The sequence below is a fragment of the Giraffa tippelskirchi genome, chromosome X, assembly GCF_054371585.1.
Source record: "Giraffa tippelskirchi isolate mGirTip1 chromosome X, T2T-mGirTip1v1.2.pri, whole genome shotgun sequence".
In the NCBI taxonomy this organism is placed as follows: Eukaryota; Metazoa; Chordata; class Mammalia; order Artiodactyla; family Giraffidae; genus Giraffa; species Giraffa tippelskirchi.
Window position 1 is genome coordinate 152,415,789 of NC_137289.1, and position 12,290 is coordinate 152,428,078.

General features: G+C 43.9%; 1 long non-coding RNA gene across 1 annotated transcript in view; it reads right to left on the reverse strand.

Moving 5' to 3' along the window:
• LOC145536412 (uncharacterized) overlaps positions 1-12,290 on the reverse strand; it is a 111,442-nt gene that overhangs the window by 69,946 nt on the left and 29,206 nt on the right. The gene's annotated exons all lie outside the window — the stretch shown is intronic.

Consider the following 12,290-nt stretch of genomic DNA (forward strand, 5'->3'; position numbering starts at 1 on the left):
TTAGCAGCAAGAACTTTGAGGGCTGGGTCATCTTCTGGAGTGGGGGCTGTGGTGTGCATCGTGGGGTGTTTAGCAGCATCTGTAGGCCATACCCACAGAGCGCCCGTAGCGTCTTCCACTCCAGGTGCGTAGCAGTCAAGTAATGGCTCTAAATATTTTCAGTGCCCTCCCATCACCCTTAGTTGAGAACCACCATGAGAGATCTTAAGTAGGCACAATTTGATAGATAGACAATACATAGATAGATAGCTAGATGATCCATAGATGATAGATGGATGGATGGATGGATAGATGGTTGATAGATATATACGTATATCAGTTCAGTTGCTCAGTCGTGTCCGCCTCTGTGACCCCATGGACTGCAGCACACCAGGCTTCCCTGTCCATCACCAACTCCCAGAGCTTGCTCAAACCCATGTCCATCAGGTCAGTATATCATATATGTATATGGTAGACGATACAAAATAGCTAGATGAAAGGTTGTTGCTGAACCATGAAAGAGGCCGGGATTCCTGGCCTCCAGAGGAGAGGAATTCAACCTAGGGACAGAGACTAGGCTTGATCGCTCAGAGCTTCTGTGTAATAAAGTTTTATTAAACTATAAAAGAGATAGAGAAAGCTTTTGACATAGACATCAGAAGGGGGCAGAAAGAGTGCCCCCTCGCTAGTGTTAGCAGTGGAGTCATATACTTTTAATTAGTTATTTCAGTGAATCAAAAGAATGTCTGGAGGTTGTAAAGACCTTACTAGACCCACTGCCATAATTTACATTTTAAGATAACAGGATTAGCCAGAAGGTTTTTTTTTCCAGAAACTGTCCTCAAGCAGGATACACTAGTGTTATATAATCCTAAGGAATGTAGAAGAAAAAAAAAAAGTTTGTCCTTTCCTCCTCCTTGAGAATTCCAGACCCCTCTCTCCTTGGGGACCCCCAGACTTCTTATCAACCTGCCTAGGAGTTGACTCTCTCGATGATATGATAGATCAGATAGATAAATAGGTATGTGGATAAACGAGTGGATAGTTGATTGATAGATACGTGTATAGATATGTATGTATAGATAGATATGATTGATAGGTAGACAGTATGTAGATTCCTAGATAGATGATGTATAGAGACATAGATGATATATAAGATAGATGTGTGGATGGATGGATGGATAGGTGGACAAATGATTGATAGCTACATAAAATAGTGCCTGGGTGCTAACTCACTTCATTCGTGTCTGACTCTTTGTGAGCCTGTGGTCTGTAGCCTTCCAGGCTCTTCTGTCCATGGGAATTCTCCAGGCAACCATCCTGGAGTGGGTTGCCATGCCCTCCTCCAGGGGATCTCCCCCACCCAGGGACTGAACTCACAGTTGCTGCGGCTCCTGCATTGCAGGTGGTTTCTTTACCAGCTGAGCCACCAGGGAAACACGGATACATAAATATATAGTAGGTAATAGCTAGCTAGCTGGATGATGATAAAGATGACAGAAAATAGGCAGATATGATAGATAAGATAGCTAGATGATAGATGAGACAAATAGGTATGTGGATAGATGAATGTATAGAAAGATAGGTGATAGATGCATAAATATATAGTAGACAATACGTATGATTCATAGACAATATATGATATATAGATATAGATGTGTGGATGGATGCATGGATGAATTATGGAAATAGCTAAGTAGACAGATGATTGATACATACATATATAGTAGGTAGATAATAGCTAGCTAACTAGCTAGGAGACAATGAAAATAGACGGAAATCTATTATCAAGGATGGATGAATTTCTTGTTTTAAGCCACCCAGTTTGGTGTAATTGGTTATAGCATTCCTAAAAAAAACTCAACTCTTAAAAATTTTCTAGTAAAGACAGTCACACTGAGACTTAGATACTTCGAAATTAGATATGCAATGCAAGAGATACAGGAGATGTGAGTTCGATCCCTGGGTCAGGCAGATCCCCTGGAGAAGGGCATGGCAACCCACTCCAGTATATTCTCACCTGGAGAATCCCATGTACAGAGGAGCCTGGTGGGGGCTACGGTCCACGGGGTCTCAAAGAGTCAGACACGACTGAATTGACTCACACGTGTGCACATGCATGCAAGTATGCATTGCTGTTTCCAGAATTCTTGCTGTTATCCCCCTGGGTTTAAAACGTCTGTGGTTTGCAAAGCACGTTCAGGCACTGTATACCACTGAGACTTCCACACTGTCCTTGGAAAGGCTGACACTCCACGCTCCCCAAGCAGGGGGTCCCGGGTTCGATTCCTGGTCAGGGAACTAGGTTCCACGTGCTGCCACTAAGAGTTTGCGTGCTGCAAGTCAAGATCCCGTGTGCCTCAGCTAAGACCCTGTGCAGCCAAATACACAAATATTTTTAAAAGAATAGAACGAATAAACTGTATTTTGATTTTTACAAAGTCATAAAAGGATTGGGAGCAGAGATGCACTGTTAGTGAGAAACCTCATTCAACTTTACATTTTTTGAAAAATAAGCGCACTCACACGGCTTTTGGGAGGAAAAAAAACAAGGCTATTTTCTCCATTTGGAGAAGGGAATGGCAACCCACTCCAGTATTCTTGCCTGGAGCATCCCATGGACAGAGGAGCCTGGCGGGCTACGGTCCATGGGGTCGCAAAGAGTCAGACACGACTGAGTGACTAACACATTTTCTCCATTAAGGTCTGGCAACGTGAGCCTAAAAATAATGATAAAACAAATCCAAGAGACTTCCTGTGTACCGTGAAGGTTTCTGCAGTCCCTCTCTCTTTTTTTTTTTCTATTACTTTATGGTATATAAGCATCTGTGAAATATGTCAGGATAATTCAGTGATACTTTTTCTAGGTGTAGATGAAGGCTGGGAGTTTATGGGCTTCCTCAAGATCTTTCTCTCAATGATTATAAAAATAGATTCTGTGTAAAAGCTTTTTTTTTTCTATTTTTCTTCCTGGACAATGGCAGGAGCCGGAGGTCTATTTTAAATTACTAGTTAAAAGAAGAGCTTAAAAGCACAATTTTCAGGGGACAGGATTACTATCCACTGCTGTTTCATTTTCTTTTTGCTGATTCTGGAAAGTGAGACTCTGTCAAAGCCGGGATTTAAAACTAATAATTAGAAAAATAACCGCCGAGATTTTTCCTACAGAAAATACCACCCTGAGTCCATTTCAAAATACGGGGAAAGTGATCTCTCTTGTCGTCTTTCCAGCAGAAACCAGGAAAGTGCTCACAAGGCCACCCACCGTGAGGCCAGGTTCCTGGAGGGACTTAAAGATTTATCCAGAAACGAGAAATCCCACGGACGGAGGAGCCTGGTGGGCTACAGTCCGCCGGGTCGCTAAGACTCGGAAAGGACTTAGCAACTAAAGAGCAATAACAACAAAACACAGATCTGGTCGGGGGTGGGGGAGCCTTTTGGGAGGAGAAGACCCAGTTTCTGCTGTTTTCACACAGCAAGCCCGTACTCGCCCGTACTCGACTGAGTTTTTGTAAAGCCTTATTCTGCAGTATACGTTGTATAAATAACTATAAATAACACATATAGGAGAAAATGGAAAGTATAAAACACAAAAATTCACAATCACACTGTGTTGTGTGTTGGTTGCTCAGTCGGGTCCAACTCTTTGCAACCTCACAGACTGTAGCCCACCCGGCCCCTCTGTCCGTGGGATTCTCCAGGCAGGAATACTGGAGTGGGCTGCCGTGCCCTCCTCCAGGGGGTCTTCCTGACCCAGGGGTCTCTTGCACTTGCAGGGAGATTGTTTACCATGTGAGCTACCAGGGACCAGGAAAAAAACACTCGAAACATGCTCAGATTTTGCTAAGTGTATGCAAAAAAATACACACACACACACATTGCAAAACACCCTGATGCCGGGAAAGATTGACGGCAGAAGGAGAAGGGGGTGGCAGAGGATGAGATGGTTGGAGGGTATCCCGGACTCAGTGGACGTGAGTTTGAGCAAACTCGGGGAGATGGTGATGGACAGGGAAGCCTGGCGTGCTGCAGTCCATGGGGTCGCAAAGAGTCGGACACGATTGAGCAACAGTTACATCATGCACACACACATACACATATATGTTCTGTTTATAAGCCAAACTATATGGTGTTAGGGCTTCCCAGCTGGCACTAGGGGTAAAGAACCCTCCTGCCAGTGCAAGAGACGTAAGAGACCTGGGTTCGATCCCTGGAGCAGGAAGATCCCCTGGAGAAGTGAATGGCAACCCACTTCAGTATTCTTGCCTGGAGAATCCCATGGACAGAAGAGCCTGGCAGGCTACAGTCCATGGGGTCGCAGAGAGTCGGACACGACTGAAGCGATTCAGCATGCACGCGTAGTGGTCAGCCCATTTGTTTCCCACATAGCAATAACATGACTTGAGTTTCCCCATGTCGTCAGACAAAGACCCCATTCAATGCACATGCCGTTAAGAGTTGAATCCTGTCTTGGTGGCTGTTCATGGTATTTTGCACGTTTGGCCATCTCTGCAAAGGCTCTCCCATAAATCTCTGAATCCCGAGATAGATCACTGCAACCCTGAAGGGTGTGAACATTTTTAAGTTTCTTGCCAAGCATTCTGGAAGTGCCTCAGAAAACCCTACAAGGCTTTCCAATTTCTGTTGCCACTGTACTGGCATAGAAAGATACTATGTTTCCACACAGTTCTGCCCAAGAACTGCTCCCATTTTAAGAACTCCTAATTTCATACTCAAAGATACCCGTGTATTTTCTGTCTTTCACATTTCTTCATTAACAGTCAAAATACATAACTTGTCCATTTCACGACGGAATTATTTATGAGCTTTTGAGCTGTTTACACTTTGCTGCCTGAGTAGAGACAATAATTTGCATAACAAGGCATCAGCATGTCCGAAATACCGCAAATACACAACAAGGCATTAATACTTGTTCTAAGCATCACAAATACTTTTTTTTTCAGTCATCATTTTTTGCAGTTTTGTTTGTAGAATGGCAGTTTTTCAAACGACAGCAGTTTTAAATTGTTGGTAGGTTGAGAAATAACAAAATATCTCTCATTTTTTCCTCTTGCATTCATCTTTTTCATTTTTTAAAAAATCCTTTAGCTATGTTTAGAAAGTGCTTCATGCTGAGATCAGATATTCTCCTCCGAGCTTTTATGATATTTTTCACTTTCAAATATCAAAACTGAGAACATTTGTAACTCACTTAGCTCTGTGGTATAAGATGAAAAATCTAATTTTTTTGACCAATTATACCAATTTTTCTAACACGAGGTATTGATGTGGTACTTCCCCAGCGGTCAGAAGTTTTTCTCACATTAAATATGCCTGCAGGTGTCTGTTCTGTGGCTTATTGTAGAGTGTTTTATACTATATTTTAATGACAGTTCAAATCTCATATTTTAATATGACCGTGCAAGTCTCTTAATATTTTCCATATTGCCATCTGCATTTTGCCCAGTTTTGCTTGGAGATAAATTTCAAGGGCAAAGATCTCAAAAAGTCATCAGCATTTCAACTGGAAATTTTTGAAAACACAGATTAGTTTTGCAATATTTGTATTTTTTTTTTTTGAGGTTGAATCTTTCCACAGAAGGACATGAGTTGCACCTCCCATATTTTTAAAAGCATTTTTAATTTTTTTCAATCTTTAAGCTTCTTCCTTTATTAAAGAATTAAAAATTCTTTATGAAGGAATCACTGAGGGACTTCCCTGGTGGTACAGTGGCTGAGGATCCACTTTGCAACGCCGGGGATGCCAGTTCGATCCCTGGTTGGAATCCCACATGCTGTGGAGCAGGTAAGCCCCTGTTCCAAAACTAGACATCATGCTGCAACGAGAGATACCGCATGCCCCAATTAATACCCGATGCAGTCAAATAAATATTTTTAAAAAAAGAATCACTGAGCTAATTCAACAAGGGAGCAGCTAAAAATTTAAGTAGAGTGATGTGTTGATGTCACATGTCTTCGATGTGTTGGTATCCATACAGGCAGATAATAAGCATCTTTTCATATCAACCAGAATCGCTGTGACCTTTTCTTCGTGGAAGTCTCGAACACTTCTGCTAAGTCTTCTCGTGGAGGTCTTTCTTACATACATCATTGTCAGCGTAGCTACTTCATCGATCAGACGGTCTGTGAAAAAATATAGCTTATTCTCTTGCTCAGCTGTTCGATTTCTTATGTGGGTTTTATGTTCCACTCTACTGGTTAACCCAGATGGGCGCTAGTGGTAAAGAACCCGCCTGCCAATGCAGGAGACATAAGAGACGTATGTGGGTTCTAGCCCTGGGTCGGGAAGATCCCTTGGAGGAAGACATGGCAACCCACTCCAATATTCTTGCCTGGAGAATTCCACTGGACAGAGGAGCCTGGTGGGCTACAGTCCATGGGGCCACAAAGAGACGCTTAGTACGCATGCAGTACTGGCTATACATCCCAAAGTCGTGGTTGACAACAAACATTCTGATGGTTAATAGGAGGATAACGTGTCTGGAGGAGCACTACCTACGTGACGCTCAGAACTCTGCTTCTGCTTCTCATTCTGGCTGATGCTCTAAAAAAAGAAACAAGGACTTTTCTACTCAGGAGAATCTGCATCTGGCCCCACAGAGCAAGCATTAAGAAAAATCTTTCTAGAAATACAAATGGCCAATAAGCACAGGAAAAGATGCTCAACTTTGCTAATTATTAGAGAAATGCAAATCAAAACTGCAATGAGGGAAAAAAAACTACAGTGAAGTATCACCCCACACCAGTCAGAATGGCCATCATTTAAAAAAAAAAAAAAGCTACATATAACAAATGCTGAAGAGCATGTGGAGAGAAGGGAACCCTCTTATGCTGTTGGTGGGAATGCTAATTGGTGCAGCCACTATGGAAAACAGTATGAAAAGTGAAAGTGACGTTGCTCAGTTGTGTCAGACGCCTCGAGACCCCATGCACTGTAGCCCACCAGGCTTTTCTGTCTATGGGATTCTCCAGGCAAGAGTACTGGAGTGGGTTGCCATTTCCTTCTCCAGGGGATCTTCCCAACCCAGGGATTGATCCAGGTCTCCCGCATTGTAGGCAGATGCTTTGCCGTCTGAGCCACCAGGAAAGCCCAGTACGAAGTTTCCAAAAAAAAAAAAAAGTAAAAATAGAACTACCATATGATTCAGCAATCCTATTCCTGGGCATATATCCAGATAAAACTCTTAATGCAAAAAGATCCATGCACCCTAATATTCACAGCAGTACTATTCGCAATAGCCAATACTTGGAAACAACCTAAGTGTGCCGCAACAGAAGAATGGATAATGAAGCCATGGTACATATATGCAATGGAATATTACTCAGCCATGAAAAAGAATAAAATCATGCTATCTGCAGCAACACGGATGGACCTAGAGATGGTCATACTGAGCGAAGTAAGTCAGACAGAAAAATACAAATACCGTATGATATCACTTATATGTGGAATCTAAAACATGACACAAATAAAGTTATCTGTGAAACAGAAACATACTCACAGAACAGACGTGTGGTTGCCGAAGCGGGTGGGAGCTGGAGCATGGAGGGGTTGGGAGTTTGGAATTAGATGGGATCGTAATCTGTAAGGGAGATGTCTCTGAAGACCTGAGTTTCCAAGATTTCCCCGAGGACGTGAAACCTCAGCCGTGACCGAGTCACCCACCCAGGACTCTCCACGGACCCCGGGGACATATAAACAACCGCTTCCTCACTGGAATTCCCTACATCGAATGCACAGAGACCACTATTTTTCTTTAAACCGCTTGCCACAATAAACAGAAGCCGCTTCAGGAAGAACAGCCAAGCCTCAGAATTGAGCAATAAAGATTCACTCGTTATGAGAGAAGTCTGAGATGAAAGAGCAGGATATATGATTTACAGTGGAATCTACACTAGAGCCTCTGAACCCACCGATCTCATCAGAAACATGCTCTGGGTCGGAGCTTCCCAGGTTCTGTTTTTCCCTCCAAGTCCGGCCCTTTTGGTTTCCAGATTATATTATTGTTTCTGTGTAGCAGAGAACGCCAATGGAAAAGAACTCTTAACGAGTTCCACATGGGTTTGAAAAGAAACAAAGTAATAAACGAAAACTTGGAATAATTCATAACCTCTCACTTCCCACCCAAACCCTGCACGTGTGTGTGTGTTTAGGAGCTTGGAAACATTTCTTTTCCTCTCCGACTCTTAATGGCTTGGGTTTATAAGCAGTACAAGGTAGCAATAGATGTTGCTTTTATCTAGCGTTGTTTATGTTACCTTCATGCGACCCAAGTGCCATTTTTATTGTGTTTGCTGTTAAAATAGCTGAGGAGATGGCATCCCAGCATGTTTATGAACTGAGTTACAAATTCTTAGCTGTCGAGTTCCACCAGTAGTCCGCTTTGCAAGGAGTTCTTAGATATGAGAATTCCGTGTCCCTACATATACATCACATTCCTTCATCTGTACCTTCTCATGCTTTGTGAAGATTTACTATTGGTGATCAATTCACAATGTGGTGGCAGGAATGAGTGAGCTATACCAATGAGCCCCGGGATGAAATAGACCACCAACTAAATGCTCATTAGCAAGAGTACTTGACTTTTCTTTTTTTTTTTTAAGACTTTTTATTTTATACTGGAGTATAGCCAGTTTATAATGTTTTGATAGTTTCAAGTGGACAGCACAGGGACTCAGGCATGCATATACACGGATCCATTCTTCCCCAAACTCCCCTGAAAGAATTTTGAAACTTTACTTTATTGAAGTATAGTTGATTTACACAGGTGTGTGTGTTTCTGCCCTGCAGCAAAGTGACTCAGTTATACACATATAAACATCCTCTTTCATATTCCTTATCCATTATGGTTTATCAGAATGTCGGACAGAGTTCCTTGTGCTATACAGGAGAACCTTGCTGTTTTTCCATGCTGTGTACGTTCAGTTCAGTTCAGTTGCTCAGTTGTGTCAGACTCTTTGTGACCCATGGACTGCAGCACATCAGGCCTCCCTGTCCATCACCATCTCCCGGAGTTTACTCAAACTCATGTCCATCGAGTCAGTGACGCCATCCACCCAGCTCATCCTCTGTCGTCCCCTTCTCCTCCCGCCTTCAATCTTTCTCAGCATCAGGGTCTTTTTCAGTGAGTCAGTTCTTCGAATCAGGTGGCCAAAGGATTGCCGTTTCAGCTTCAACAAGTTTGCATCTGCTAGTCCCAAACTAAAAGTGGGAATCAAATTGGATGAGAAAGGTTTCTTAGAAGAAGGATCAGTCCCAGAGGGTTGTGATTTGGTCAAGCAGAGACGGGGCTTCCCAGGTGGCTCAGTGTTAAAGAATCCGCCTGCCAACGCAGCAGATGCAAGAGAAGCAGGTTCAATTCCCTGGGGGTAGGAAGATCCCCTGGAGTAGTAAATGGCAACGCACTCCAGTGTTCTTGCCTGAAAAATTCGATCCCTGGGTCAGGAGGATCCCTTGGAGAAGGAAATGGCTACCCACTCCAGTATTCTTGCCTGGAGAATCCCACGGACAGAGCAGCTTGGCAGTCTATAGTCTGTGGGGTTGCAAAGACTTGGAGATGCTTGAGTGACTAAATATCAAGAAGTACAGATGGCGGGCAAACGTCCCTGCCGGAACATTATCTTGAGGAAGACACGGGATGTGGATCCTGGGTCTTGGAGAAACAGTGAATGGTTCAATTTAGCTTAGAGCTGAGCTTCACGGAGCGTGCGGTGGAAGAGGACTCTGACGGTGCCCTTATGCTGTGTTCTGGGGAATTGCCCCGATAGGAAGAAGTGCATAGTCAGTATAGAATAGCTGTGGGCCTTTCTGTTCTCTTTAGACTTCACGTCCTCAAAGATTTGCCTACTAAGAAACTTCAAAGAAATTAATTGGGTGGGGAGGAACTTCCCTGGTGGTCCAGTGGTTAAGACCTTGCATTCCAATGCAGGGGGTGTGGGTTCAATCCTTGGTCAGGCTACTAAGATCCCACATGCCTTGTGGCCAAAAAAACAAAACAGAAAACAGAAATGGTGTTGTAACAAATTCAATAAAGGCTTTAAAAATGGTCTACATAAAAAAAAAACTGTTTAAAATAAAGAAAGAAAATTGATGTGAACATGGTCAATTGGATTGATTCTCATTGGGAAAATTTAATGGGGTTCACAGATTCGATCCCTGGGTCAGGAAGATCCCCTGGAGGAGGGCATGGCAACCCACTCCAGGATTCTTGCCTGGAGAATCCCATGGACAGAGGAGCCTGGCGGGCTACAGTCCACGGGGTTGCAAAGAGACAAGATTGAATCAACTTAGCCCATACGCACAGGCACATCCTTTAGTAAGAAGGTGGAAGTTGAAAGATGAAGCTGTTACTTCTTTTCCAGATGTTGAATAGAAAGCATCACGCCGATTTCAATTAGAAATGAACTAGATTCTATTCACCATCACCAGATTCAGAAATAATTGCATCTTTTTTAAAATGTATCTCTTCTGTTATTTCAAAGTGTAACTTTTTTAACTATTGGATACTTATCAATATGATCTGAAAGATCCGCTGGAGAAGGGACAGGCTAACCCACTCCAGTCTTCTTGGACTTCTCTGGTGGCTCAGCTGGTAAAGAATCCGCCTGCAATGCGGGAGACCTGGGTTTGATCCCTGGATCGGGAAGATCCCCTGCAAAAGGAAACAGCTACCCACTCCAGTATTCTGGCCTGGAGGATTCCATGGACGGCATAGTCCACGGGGTCTCAAAGAGTCGGACACGACTGAGCGAGTTTCACTTGAGGTAAAGACACTATAAGAAGAATGGATACACCATAAGGCCCTGTTATGGAGCACAGGGCACTATATTTAATACCCTGTGATAAATCATCATTGAAAAGAACACGTACATATAAACCGAATCACTTTGCCAGACAGTAGAAATGAACAGTGTTACATTTCTGCTGTAAAGGAAGCCTGGCAAGCTGCAGCCCATGGGGTCTCAAAGAGTCGGACACAAATTAGCGACTGAACTGAAGTGAACTGGAATCAGCTATACTTCAGTGTAAAAACATGCCAGTCGCATTCATAGACAGGAGGTCAAACAGTGGTCGCCAGAGGCTGAGGGCAGAGAGGAATGGGGATGGATTGTTTAGCGGGTACCGAGTTTCAGCCTGAGAAGATGAAAAAGTTCTTGAGATGGATGGTGGTGATGATTTTGCAATACAAACATACTAAATGTTACTGAACTGTGTGCTCAAAAAAAAATGCTTAAAACGGTAAATTGTATGTTGCATTTTACCACAATAAAAATGTTTTCAAGGCCTCCCCTGGCGGTCCGGTGGTTAAGACTCTGCACCTCAAATGCAGGGGGTCGGGCTGAGGGTCTGAGCCCTGCTTGGGGAACAGGATCCTACATGCTTTGCAGCCAAAAAAAGAAAAACCAAACAAAACACTTTCAGTTATAAAATGGATACATGTGTGCATGCTCTGTCCCTCAGTCATGTCTGACTCTTTGCAACCATGTGGACTGTAGCCCTCCAGGCTCCTCTGTCCATGGGATTCTCCAGGCAAGAATACTGGAGTGGGTTGCCATGCCCTCCTCCAGGTTGGCCGATGCATACAAAGGCGTAAACCAGAGATTCTTATTTTGATTTCAAGATGCTTCGTCATAACCCCAAACATGTGCTGCTTACAGACTGGGGAAACGTTTATTAGCCTCCTATAAAATCTCTCTCACTCGGCCCAAGTGGAGGCCATAAAGACCCCCATCCAGAAAAAGTGTCCGTTGCTACAAAAGCCAGGAACATCCAGAAGCAAAGTCCTGGCTGGCCCACAAAGCTACGTGTCTGGAGGTGGGGGACCCCGAGGGGTTGCTCGCAGAGGTGGCTGCCCAAGACAACCTTGGCTCTCCACCAAGGCCAGCCAGAGACAGAGCCCACCCCACCCCGCCGGGGAGTCGGCAAGAAAAAATCACAGATGCAGAAAACGACAATGCTAGAGCGGTCATTCAGCAGCTGCTGTTGCTCCTGAAGCCAGCAAGGGGAAACAGGCAGGAGAGGGGGCAAGAAAAAAAAAAGCCAAGTTTCCTTTGCAAAACCAGGCAACAGAGAAAAGACCCAGGTGTGGTTGTTCAGTCACTCGGTCACGTGTGACTCTTTGCGACCCCATGGACTGCAGCACGCCAGGCCTCCCTGTCCATCACCAACTCTCGGAGTTTGCTCAAATTCACATCCATTGGGTCGGTGATGCCATCCAGTCATCTCATCCTCTGTCGTCCCCTTCTCCTCCTGCCTTCAATCTCTCCCAGCATCAGAGTCTTTTCCAGTGAGT